At 37.1% G+C, this 13,056-nt stretch overlaps 1 pseudogene; it reads right to left on the reverse strand.

The window, feature by feature from the left end:
* Positions 1–281: 281 nt before the first annotated feature.
* LOC113729266 (GDP-L-galactose phosphorylase 1-like) lies at positions 282–4,752 on the reverse strand (annotated as a pseudogene).
* Between the last annotated feature and the right edge of the window lie 8,304 nt (positions 4,753–13,056).

Here is a 13,056-nt window from a genome sequence, read left to right on the forward strand (position 1 = left end):
AAAATATCGTTGCCCTAAAAAATATATATATATTTATATATATATATATATATATATATATATATATATATATATGAATGATAATCGTGCCATTTCTCGATCTTGGAATAGGATTTTCGCGAGCCTGTGGCTGTGGTCATCCTTCAGGAGGGCGGAGTCCAAGCCTTCTAGAATAATAAACCCACGAGAAGCAGTAAAGAAAAAGAAAATATGCCCTGCCGGAAACGTTACTTAATGCACATCTAAGCTCAAAGAGAGTGCAAACGAAGTCGCGTGAATAGTTTTTCGTTCGCAACTTTATGGTGCAAACCTCATCATGCGGCAACGCACGCACAACCTAAATGGAAATCCATTATCAACCAAATTTTACCAAACCATTTCAGTTTGGTGGAACTAGGATTAGACAAATGAAAAGTTTGCAAAAGTTATCCGCATGCTAACAAGTAACAAATCAATAATCGAGTGAGTGAACCTGAGCTTTCTGAAAAAACTGCTAATATCAAGTGTTTGCGCTGTAAAAATCTGTGAATGGTTGAGGAGGTGTGTTTCTCCACACTTGTACAGCAACGCAAGAGGAGACTGATATACACAAAAGAAGGCCGAGGGACTGATGACCCCGCTCCTCATAGTCAATAGCTGAACTGTGTTAACCAATAGAAATATGCAGGAATCTCGGTTGGCTGATTCAATTGCGCTCTCGAGTCTCGTCCTCACATCACTCTTACCAAGTGGCCTGGACTATTTCTTCCCGGTCAAAAGTGCCAAGTTGTTGTCTTTCATTTCTTAGCAAAAGCACTACTAGTTGACACCTTCCTCCTCTTAGTTCTGCGATCCGCTTTTGGTTTTGAGCTCTAGCGGCTCCATTCAAGTCCAACCAAATTTAACCATCTCCGCTCCACTGTTGGCATCCACCATTTGCAGGCCTCGTAAAACCTTCAGGGTCCTGCTGTCCTGCATTCTAATGTTTCTCATTACCCACTTCCCAATGTAGCTTACTCTGACCGACAGAAGTTTGATGTGGACTGACTACTGGAGACGTTTGATGGAACTCTCTGGTTCACTGGATACTTGCCACTTGGTAGTGTTCGTTCAATTCATGTTTGCTTCCTAGAGTACATCTGCTAAATCTAGAAAGCAGAAATTAGACAATATGCCTGTAAAGCATAGCCTGGTTAAACTCGAAACACTGTACAATTCACAAATAAATATATATACACATCTCATTAACCTGCTAAACAGCTCATGGAAAACACAGTATCAACTCGGGCAATCTCTAAGCCTGAAGCCTGAATGAGCGTCAAGCAACAAGCTATAGAGCAGATATATCAAAACAAGGGATATGCAGATCATATAATAAGATCCATCCTCCAGAGGAACAAGATTTTTGCCTATGACTATATGTAACTATTCTTCACAATGACCTGCTGAATCTCATACTACAACCCATAAACGCTAAAGAATGGAGAAAAACATTTTTAAAAAAAAACCTAAATTGTCAGAAGAGTAGCCTAATCCTTCAATGGATTGCCGGGCAATCTCGTTGCAGATGTGAGGCAACTCCAGGTGCTTGGGAGTCATAGATACATTCTTTTTGGTCTATGTTGTACTTATCCACTTCCACCTGCAAGCCAGCTGCTTCGGAAACACATGCCGTCACACTTTCAAACCTCACCCCTGACAGGGACACTTCAGAAAGAAGTTTCCATGCATAGTCCTCTAAGGCATCATCGTAATCTTTTCTCCTCTTGAGTACCATATGTCCACTTATCTCCCAAACAGCAGGATTGACTTGAGTTTCCAGGACCTCGAGGCTTACTTCTCCAAGTGTTTGTTTCTCCGCATAACACTGTACATATTCTTCCAGGGAAAAGACAAAGCTCAAGTTAGGCTCCAAGCAGAGACTAGTATTTCAAACAATACTAACAACTCTAGGCAAAGAACTTATTGAAGATTCACCTCCTGCAGAACTCCCATGTATTTACTACTCAAATTAGAACAGAGACTAGCTGCAATCACTATTTTGTGTCACAATATCCAAGAACTATTCATAAGTGCAGAGAAGATTCTTCCAAAATGAGTTTTTAACAAAATTTCAAACCCATCAACTAACCAGAGTCAATTATTACCTAAGACTGTTCCAAGAGGGGTCTCTTTCTAGGCATAGAGACTTTTCATTTGAGCTAAAATTGGGAAGGTAACAAATTTTGGTTGTGCCTAAAGTTCTTTCAAAACAAATGTACACATGTATTACTACGTAAAGTACCAAATCAATTAACATACCCAAAGTTAATGTTTAAGTAAAGCTTTACATTGGTCTAAGTGCAATGGACAGGCATACTACTTTTTTCACTTACTCAGTCTGCATTTATTAAAAGACACCCTTGTACTATGATATAGACAGAATATAAATCATAAAAACAAAATCCATGACAACTGCGAAATACATTAAGCCAATTTATGTAAAATTGCCAACCGAATCATTAGAGAGCAGACAAATTTACCTGAGGGAGCAAAAAGATTTTCCTCCCACAATCAGCAATTAGAACATTAAAAGGAATGTTATTCTATTGGAGGTAAATGCATGAACTTGCAACAGCATCAGATGAGCCACGCAGTACACTTCCACCTTCAAATACAAGACCTCGAACAGGATAATCCAATAGCTCAGAGACCACCAAATCAGCACCCTGCAATCCTTTCCTGGTCATTATTCTGCGAGTTGGTGCTTTCTCAAATGGGAAAGTCACGAACAGATAATATGCCTGTTAAAGATTAGGAATTATTCAGCCAAAAAACCTCCTTGGAGCTATCTACAGCATCACCATCATTGAAAATGGTTTCAACCATTTACCTGGAAGTGAAGATGATTAATGGTGGCAAAGGCACCCAAACTGTTATAACCAACTCTTAAGAAAGGATCTGCAGCTTCTTTAGCAAAATAAAGAGCAAGCAAGAAGCTCTCATGGTCAATCCTCTGAGGCAAGCAATCAAGCACCTGATGAGAAGTACATTCCCATATTCAATTGGACTCACCTGAAAGAAAAATGTGTATAATGTCAATGATATACATCTCATTATATTTCAGCAAACCATATGCAAGAAGCCAAGTGCTTACATTAATAGCAACTACACGAGGTGAAATCGGACAAATATCAACTGCATAGCTGGGAAAGAAACGGGACTTATCATCATCATTTGATTCAAATCTGAATAGTACTTCTTCCTGGCCCACCTTGGTAAAGTTAAATTTGTTCTCATCAAAAGGCTGAAGAACCTGGTCAATACGAAATTCTGTTGGCCGTTTCTTCAGGTGGCGCCCCTCATTCAGCTGGGCTATAAAACCATATCTTCCAGGAATAACCTTTGTCTCACATAAGGTCACATCATACTGAAATAACCCTCTCCTCAGTCGGTCTTCCCATTGGCCCAGCAACAAGTTGTTCAAGAACGAGATTGGTGATATACCATCATCAGAAGGAAAGAAAGCATTGTTCTTTGAAGTATAGTCATAATTCTTGAATGCATACAAAGGTAACTTGGAAACTGAAAAACAAAGAAAACCGATGTATGATATCATCAAATAGAGCTTTTAGCCAAAAATTCACTTATTTTCCTTAATCCCAAAGGTAAAGTGTTGCTAAATTGTTGCCTAAGCCACAACAAGCTAGAACCCCATGTCAAAGTTAGCTTGAAAACTTGAATATATGGTATGCAATTGTAAAGATAACATATTTGTTGGTAACTTTAAAAGTAAAAAACAGGAAAATATAACACGATTATAACCAATTTAAGCTTTGGAAAGCTAAATGTCAAATCCACCTAGCCAAGCAATCACATGTCGTAGCACGAAAGGGAAGAAGGAAGGATATGCGATTCCAAATATAAAAGACTAAACATAAAATAAAACAAAAGAAAGGCTTGACTTTCAAAGTATGAAAGTAATACAGGCTTTACAGGAATAATTCCTAGTCTAGGCCAGAATATTGAACCAAATCCATTACATCCATTTGAAAACAATATGCAAAAACCGTAATCAGGGAAAAATGACATTATTCAAAAAGAGTAAGTAGAAAAATGAAAATGAAATGATAAAGAAACACATATATACCAGGTAAGCAGCATTTGCCAAGACAATTACAAACACAGCCTCTGGCTTGGCTTTGGGTGGCGTCTTCGGTCCTAATGCCAGTAGCATTGTTGTTATCATTGCCATCTTCTTGGTAGTTGGAAACCACCATGGGAACCTTCTTTGTGGTCAGCATATTTTCTTGTTTTATTGCAGTATTTGACAATTAAGAGGGGAGGGCAAAAAAATGTTGGGTTGGGTTAATGAGGAAAATTAGAAAAGGTGGTAACCAGCGTCGCCGCCGCCACCAGCTAGAAAGAGGAGATCAGAGGGGCAACCGCCTTGCACTTGTCCCCCCCCCCAGCGTTGACTTCTTGTTATTCTCAATCCTACGCTGCTTTAGATGGCGAATTTCGGTCGGGGTTTGCTGGCGAAGAAGATTGTAGCCGAGGTGTTCGATAAAAGCCGTGACTGAAGTTTTGGTGTATAACCACTACTATTAACTGGTATTAACAACGCGTCGTCCTAAATACGATACGACCAGAAGTCGTTGTTGCCCGTTGTTGGTGAACGGTTAGATTTAGGAGGTTAGGGGGAAGAAAGAGAAGGAAAATCAGTTTCGTGATCGGTTTCGCCGGTTTCTCTCCGTAGCTACGTGCTGTGGATTTTGAAGGCTGCAAATTTAAGGCCCTATTTGGCACTTGAGTTTTTTGTCAAGTTTGTCTGCTACAAGTTTTTTAAAAATTTTAACTATAGTAATTTCAAAAAACTTCTCAAAGTTTTTAAACTATACACTTCAAAATATTCAAAAATTTGCACACTTCAAAAATTTTTTAAAAACCTTATACAGTAAGTTATAGTAAAATTTTAGACAAACACCTAAAAAATTCACTTGCCAAACAAGATAGATGATTTTGGTTGGTTGGTTGGTGGATTTATATGCAATCAACGACGGCTGACAATTACTCGTAAGGAGTGGGTAAATTATAATGGGAGGGCCCTTTTGGCTATGGATGGAGTTGAATCCTCTACGGATATGTAGAGCTGTTAATCGAGCCGAGTCGAGCCGAGTATTGGGTTGCCGAGCTCGACTCGAGTTTAATTCGAGCCGAGCTTGACTCGAGCTCGTTAGGAAAACGAGCTTTAAAATGTGTTCGAACTCGGCTCGTTAAATGTACATGTGGCTCGAGCTCGAGCTCGAGCTCGACTCGTTTATCACAAACGAGTCGAGCTTCACGAGCTCGAGCTCGAGCTCGTGCAAATTAACCTTAATAAAAACCTATAATTTTTAATTTTTATAATTTTGATTTCTAAAATGACAAATATGCCCTTCATTAACGAGCTCTAACGAGCTACTCGAGTATCAAACGAGCCGAGCTTACTCGGCTCGTTAACTAAACGAGCATGTTTCGAGCTCGAGCTCGACTCGTTAACCAAAATTAACGAGCCGAGCTCGAGCCTTAACGAGCCGAGCTCTAACGAGCTTTCGAGCTACTTGATTGACTTAACAGCTCTACGGATATGGAATGCAAAATGAATGTGGTAAATTTTCTTTGTGCCTTCCAATGAATATATAATTAATGTTCCGGAATGTGGTCAACCATTCTTTGTGCCTTTTTAAGATTTGTCTTGATATCACATAAGAATATATACCATTCTTACCGTTTCAAAAATTTCTCTTACCTCTCTGATCATGCTAATAAAATATGAGTCCCTTCTAGCCAATGTTTTCAAACTCGGACCGGACCGGCCGGTTCGACCGCGAACCGGACATGTGTCCGGTCCGGTCCATAGCTTATGTTGACTTGGATAAAAAACCGGTCAAACTCGTAAAAAACCATTCAAACCTTCAAAACCGGATCGGACCGTGAACCGCGGTTTTCCAATTTTTGAGTCAAAATTGACAAAATTTTCAATTTTGACCGGACCCTAATCTTCACTTCACTTCAGTCTTCCTCTTCGCCGCAGTTCGCACTTTGCTTCGCGGCTTCAGTCGTCCTGGGTTCCTCTCTGGCTCTCTCTGCAATTGCCGAAAATTGCCTTGCCTGCCGTTTCTATTTCCTTCTCCAAACTCCAATTTGATCCATAGCAATCAGCAAAAAGGAAGCACCGAGGTCCGAAGCTTGCAGTTTATATTGCAGTATCAGCAATATGCAGTATCAGCAGTATGACGATGAGGAGGACTGGGTGTTGTTTGGCTGCGGCTGAGAATCCAGTCGGTGGCCTTGACGATGTCGCCGCCGGCGGCCTTTAGAGCTTCAGGCTTCAGCAGCCAGAGAGTTGGGGAACCCCATGCTCACCAGTTGCTTCATCCTTACGTGCATCTTTTCTCCCTTCCTCTGGCGCCAACTCTCATCAAGGAATTGGAATTTGGCACTTTCCGGAAAGCTGAAATATCAATAGCCCACCCCACTTTTTAACTTTCCCATCTTGCTTCATCTTACGTTGGTCACATTCAAAAAAGTTGCCCTTCTTCTTCATGTTATTACACTAGTCACCCATAGTCACCATAAGGGTTAATTCTAATTAAACCCCCCACCCCCTCAAAAAATGTTTCTTTTTCACATGAATGTCTAATTGAATCAATTCACCTCTTGTGCTATTATAAAGTTTTCAATCAGGTACAATTGGTTGGATAGCCCAATTTCAGCTTGAGTTTGGCATGTGCATTACATATATACTAATACATTTATACTGAATTACCAATTACACTTTTACTAATTATACATTTATTCTATTTAGCCCAAGTAGGCACCGATGAGGGGGGAATGTTTGGGCAACGGGATGAGGCACTCCACTCCCCCGGTTGCCATTCCTAGTGGTGATGGAGATGGGGTTTTTTTTATTTTTTTTCTCAATACACCAAATTTTCCCTGTTGCAATTGCAGTAAATTCTAAAACAATTACAGTATTGTGGTTCAGTATTTATATCTTATTCTATGCATAGGTGTGTGTGTCTATATATATATATATATTTATTTATTTATTGAACCCCGGTTGAACCGGTCCGACCGGTTGAACCTCGACCCTTTCATCTCACCGGTTCGATTGACGGTCCGGGTTTGAAAACATTGCTTCTAGCCCTAGGTGAAGGATAGATGATACTACCTTGCTGGATGTCCCCTATTGATCAACTAAAAGTGTAAAAAAAAAAGGTAAATTTTAGAAAGCAAAAAGTCAAGATAATAAATACTCCATCCGTCTCATTGAAAGTGTCATATTTTTCTTTTTTAACTGTCCCAAAATATTTGTCATATTTGACATTTCTAACTATTTTATACTCTGAAATTTCCTTTATACCCTTCATTAATGATACATAAAGATAAATATGATGGGATTGTTTTCTACTTTTTACTTTGACCAACACATGATTAAGGGCAAAAGTGAAATAAAAGAAAAAATATTTTGATGGAGTGTACTATTTATAAAAAACACATATCCCCAAACATAATTAAATATATGGGATGGAGGAGTAATAAAATTGTCATTTTCCCCATTTTTTATCCTTGTAACAATAGAAGGTAGAAATTTTTTTTTTTTGATGAAATAGAGCTTCATTAATAGAGAGTAAAGTTATAGTACAAGAAGCAATCAGATTCCTTTTTTTTTTTTTGTAAGAAAGAGGTTACTACATTTCAAAGAATCACTACAACACCCAATGCAAAAGATCGAGTTTAAGATCTCGAATTTACAAAACGGGATAGATAGAATGCCCAACAATCATTCTCTACTAGTTTTGCAATGGCTGCAGGCTGGTCATTGAACACTTTGAAACTTTCTTCCTCTCTTTCTGCGCCCAATTTCAAAAAATCTGCACAGCAATTCGCTTCCTTGAAGATATGCTTCATGGTAGGTGTAAGGAAGCTCCTCATGATATTCCTGCAATCATTAATCATAGAAGAGTAGGTGTAAGAATAATTAGTGTATGTAGAGATCATATGAACAATCATAGAAGCGTCCATCTCAATACAAAGGTGTCGAATACTAAGAGATTTTGCCAGCAGAACCCCACCTCTTAACCCCCATAATTTCGCAATTGTATTTGAAGTCCACCCCAGATTTCTACTAAATCCATTAATCCATTCCCCCATGTAGACACCAAATTTTTGTCAAAATTTTAACGTTTTCTTGAATTTTTTCTATTTAGTAATTTATTTATTTTCTTACATTTTAATGTGCATTTTTCTTATTTTTGCAAGTTTGTTTAAAAAAAAACAACAAAAAAACAAAACAAAACAAAACAAAAAAAGAGAAAATCAAGAAATCAAATCATCCTAATCATTTTTTTCCACCAAATACACTTAACCCATTTCTACACTCAATTTTCTTCACCTTTCTTGTCATTTGGTAAAATCATGATTTTTGACACTCTTCACTCGGCTCCTTTCCTGGACTCAACAGAGAACTAGAGAAGCCACAAAAGAAAATTTTTCCCTCCCTCTCTCGGCTGACTCTGAACGGACAGAAGGAAGAAAAAAAAAGGGGGACACTCTCTCGGCCTTTTCTTTTGCTCTCAACAAAACCAAGACTCCAATTTTTTTTCCCCTCTCAATACATCTCTCGAACCTCCTCTCTCCCAATATTTCCACAAGACCCTTGCAGACAACAAAAGGGAGGCAGCGATTGATTGGGCTATTGGAGCTTGGCAATCTCATCAAAAACTTTGGCCAAGGGACCAAGGTCTTCATTGAGGTATTTCTTGTCCTTTTTTCCAGCGTTTCTTTTTTTATTTAACTAGATTAAATGTATGTGTGATTGCTCGTGTGTTGTTTTATTTTGCTGGTTTTGTTGTCATTGTATCGGTGAAATTTTGGAAAGGTCATAAACCAGATTTAGGAAAAGGAAATGTTTCTTGTGAATGCATGTTAATTGTTTGAAAAAATGCCAAAATGAAAAAATGAATTTTAGGGATTGTTTTGCCTTAATGTAGTCTTTTGTTGTTGTTTTCTTGTTAGCTAAGAATATAGTTGTAAATGTAGAGATTATAAGGAGTATTGTAATATTAATTTTATGATTTTTGGTGAACATTTGAGTGTTTAAAAAATATAAAAAAATTGGACTGTATTTTGGCATTTTGGCCACTTTATGGTCAATTTTTGTTAAAACTAAGCCCGGAAACGAAATCTACGCGAAAAATCGAGTGAGGGAGGGTATTTTGAGAAATTTTGACGACCGGAGAGATCGCCGGCGACCGCCATAGCCGCCAGCGAGAAGGGAGCTTCAGCTCCTCGGCAGAGACGGATGGGTAGAAGCACAAAGAAGAAGAAGAGAAAGAAAAGAAAAGAAAGAAGAAAGGAATTGGGTTGAGGTTTATTTTTCTGATGGGTTTTTTCTTTAATTCGGTTGGGCTAAGAGGTTGGAGCCCATGTAATTTTTTGATTGGGATTGAGTGATAAAAAGATGGGCTGGCCTGCTCGTTTCTCTTGGACTTTCGGCTGGGCTTAGATAGCGTTCAGCCCAAAGAAATAAAATGATGGCCCTATGGCCTTTTTCTTGCCCAAATCAGAAGCCGAAATTTGCACTTTTACCCTTGATCTTTGGAGTAGTTTCAATTCGGCCCAGAACATTTTAAATTTATTTCACTTAGGTCCTTAAATTAATTGTACTTTGGTCCCTGAACTTTATCTTTCATTTAATTTTGGCCCCCTAAACTTTGGAAAATTATATTTTTGACCTCAAAAGTCTTTCAATTTTTGCAATTCAGTCCCTAGTGAATTTTGACTACTTTTATTATGATTGTTTCTTTTCTTTAATAGCTAATTATGTTACTTTTGAGTATATTTAACTTGTACTTTTTAGATGTTCTTAAATTTCTGTACCTTTGACATGTTAAGGTGAATTTAGTACTTTTTATATATTATTATTATTGTTTTTCAATTAAATTGGTGCCATGATTCCTTTGTTCATTTTGAGTATAAATAGGGCAATTTGACTCCATTTAGTCACCACCTCAAAAGGGAGGTACTCCTATTATTATTATTTCAATGTCAATTACGTGCTCCTATGTGCTCCTACGTGTTCCTATATGTTTATATATTTTTATATGCTTTGTTTATTTGATTTGAATGTTCATTTAAATTTTCTTATGTTTGTTTAGTTAATTTTATAATTATTTGAGAGGCATTTAAATACCTCAAAAAATGTAATAGATAGGATAATTAGATTTGTTTTATTTTTATTTCCCCTTTTAGATTGTAGTTAGGCGCTCCCCGATGTAATAGGTAGGTTGTGTGTTTATGTGGCTTATGTGTTACGTGCCTTACTCGCTTTCCTTAGGATTTTTGCATCTAGATATTATGCTTATGTGTTACGTGCTACGTGTTCTTATGTGTTTATTTGTTTTAATTTATGCCTAGTTGTCTTATTATGTATTAAAAATGCATGACGTCACCACACTAGTCCAACGCTTGTTGTGGCTTCTCCTCCGTTTACTTGCTAGTCCAACGCTAGTAAGGATTTTTAGAAATGGGCTAGTCCAATACTAGACTGTTAGGTTATTCGTGCGCTAGATTCATTTTGTGTTATATTCATTACATTTTCATGCATATTTTTTAGGATCTTTTCTCATTTGCATGCTATTTCCTATTATATTATCCTCTACCCCTACCCTCTATATGTGTTAATCATGTCATTTAGAATTGCATCTCATTTTAACTAGTTCATTTGCTTGTCCAGATTAGGAAAATTATTTTTTAAACATGGGAAATTTGTGATTATAACTTTTTAGTTTAAATACCCCATTAATCCCTGTATAAAAATTATTATGTCACGAGTTTTTGCCTCCCGTATCCATTATGTTGCATTCCTTTTTCTTTGATCACTTATATTTATGTATATAATTTAATTTTTTTTATTTTTCTTTTAATTTCATCATTCGCATATTCGTGACCCCTTCAAGGAATTATTTTGGCCTTTGCAATTAATGTGATTGGTATCAATTAAACCCTTGAATGGACATTTTGTCCCTCTCGATATTTTTATTTGTATCCATGTAGAAAACATCCAAATGTAATAAATTTAAGGGTTAGATTAAAAAAATTTTGGCTAAACCACGCAACTAGCTTAGATTAGGTTGAAAGGGTGCCTTAGGTTTGAGATAATTGAACCTTTGCTTTCCCTTTTTTCAACCGTGACTCCCGAACTCATTTTCTCTATTTTCAAAGATCTGGAGTTGTCGAAAAGAGTTTTATTTTATTTTATTTAAAAACACGTTTTGGGTGACTTGGTACACTCAAACTCGATACCAAGTGGTGACTCCTAATTTTTCTTAAAAATCCTTTTAGACCCAAATTGTCGCATTTTTAAAGTCCCATTTTAGGCCCTTTTTCATTTTTCATTTATAAAATCAAATCTTTTATAAACATCTTACACTTTATTTTTCACCGCGAAAAATGGGGCGCGACACCCCACATGATTGCATATGATTCTTTCAACTCCTGCTGGTCTCGAGTTTCTAAGTGAAGCACCATCAGTGTTGAGCAGAAGCAATCAAATTTTCTCCTTAACTATTTCAATTCAAAAGCACATATATCAAGGTGACACAGATCACCCTTTTTCATCAGTGTTGTGCCGGCCAGTCAGGCACTACTGTACATTATGTTTTGGAAGAAAAATCAGGACCGTTAATAAATCCACACCTCATTCCCCAAATAAGTGTCAAACCTTGGAGACTTGCCTAAAACATAGAGGTTACACCAAATATTACTAGAAGTATATAGCAAACTCTAGAGACTTCCAAAATGTTATAGATTGTTCAAGATTTTTGTGGAATGCCATAGAAGTTTGTATATAAGAGTTGTGATTCGAACTCGATTCTCCAAACTCTCGTTCTCGAAGAAACAAATTGCATAGGCAGCGGAAAGATTTATCTCGAACAGGTTATGGATACAAAGATGAACAATCTCGACCCTTCTAACCCACGAAATTACGAACCTTGAATCTAATCGCGACCCACAACTCAACAAGATAGCTAATCAAAATGTGTAGGCAGACTGGCGCCATAATTCAACGTGGTCTTGAATTGATAAGTCAAAACTTAAACAAACGAGACATAACTCACTTTGTATCAAGGACCATTCCCAAGGAACAAGAAAGAGAAAACTCTCAAATTTTATTCATCATTTGATTTGACTATAAAAAATGTTGACACTTGAGACTTATTTATAGTCTTTTACAAAACTCAAAGATCTAAATCAATTTGGAAACAATTAACTATTTTCCTAAAACTCTAATTAGACTAGAATATGAAACTAACTAACTCAAATTCGCTTAACTATGGTCAACATGACCTTAGCCTTTATTGTATAAAACTAATGACTCAACATTAACTAATTAACCACCTGCTATTTGTTGGAAATAGCAAAACACACATGGCTGGAATATTTCAAGCAAATGACACATAATAGTTATAAGTCAAAATAATGACAAGCTATAGAAAACTACTCCAAACCAAGGAAGGGATCTGGATTTGTTGAGTTTCAATGGATCAAACGCTCTTTTACCTTGAATCATCTTTAGAATTTAACGCCATTGATCACATGTTCGTATCATTCCTCTCCTCTTTAAAGCGATTTGCGCTCAAATCGATAGATTGGAGAAAATGCAATAATTCAGACAACATTTTCATGCGAGCATATGACATCGCATGGTGCTTATGTAAGTGTAAGGAACTCGCAAGCAAAGTCCTCAACCAAGGGATCTATCAATGTATCTAAAACTGATTGTAGCGCCACTTTACTCTAAGATGGTCACGAACAATCTCTATAACCACTCGCATGAATTCTTTGTCACAGATTTTAAATTTGGCACCTACCAAAGAAAAATTAAATAGTAAATACTTGTAGGTGCGAAATCACTTGAAAACTTACCATTTGCATCTACTAAATAGGGATCTTCAAAGCGATGCTCAAGTAGATTTAAAAACTCCAAATCTGGTTATGTAAGGTAGTACAATCCATCACTAGTTGATATTTATGTGGCACATCTTGCAT

This window comes from Coffea arabica, chromosome 2e (assembly GCF_036785885.1).
Source record: "Coffea arabica cultivar ET-39 chromosome 2e, Coffea Arabica ET-39 HiFi, whole genome shotgun sequence".
NCBI lineage: Eukaryota > Viridiplantae > Streptophyta > Magnoliopsida > Gentianales > Rubiaceae > Coffea > Coffea arabica.